The sequence below is a fragment of the Homarus americanus genome, unplaced genomic scaffold (assembly GCF_018991925.1).
Source record: "Homarus americanus isolate GMGI-L3 unplaced genomic scaffold, GMGI_Hamer_2.0 scaffold367, whole genome shotgun sequence".
Taxonomy (NCBI): domain Eukaryota; kingdom Metazoa; phylum Arthropoda; class Malacostraca; order Decapoda; family Nephropidae; genus Homarus; species Homarus americanus.
Window position 1 is genome coordinate 8315311 of NW_024743709.1, and position 560 is coordinate 8315870.

Consider the following 560-nt stretch of genomic DNA (forward strand, 5'->3'; position numbering starts at 1 on the left):
TATTCTGCACATAAAAACTGGTCAGAGAAAATTCACCTCACGAGCAGTAGTCAACAGCCCGAGACTTGTAACACAACACAACGGGAAAACACTAAGGATATGACCAAGTGTGTGTGTGTGTGTGTGTGTGTGTGTGTGTGTGTGTGTGTGTGTGTGTGTGTGTGTGAGTGGTGGTAGGTGAGTGTGAGTGGTCATGTGTGTGTGTGTGTGTGTGTGTGTGTGTGTGTGTGTGTGTGTGTGTGTGTAATCTTAGAATCTTGAGGTGTACAAAGTGGGTGGGTGCGTTTTGGTGTCGTAGTATTTACAATTACGAACGACACGAAATAACCTAACTAAACTTTATCCAACCCAACCAGACTTAACCTAACCAAACTAACCCAAAACTAACCAAATTACGATAACTCAAAGATCTTAGGTTAGATTAAATTAAGGTAGGTTAAGTTAAGGATAGGTTAGGCATGTTTACGTTAGATTAAGATTTTAGGTTGGGTTAGGTTAGGTCAGGTCAATTGTTATATACTGTACACTAAGAAATAACCCATTCCCCCCCCCCCCACTTG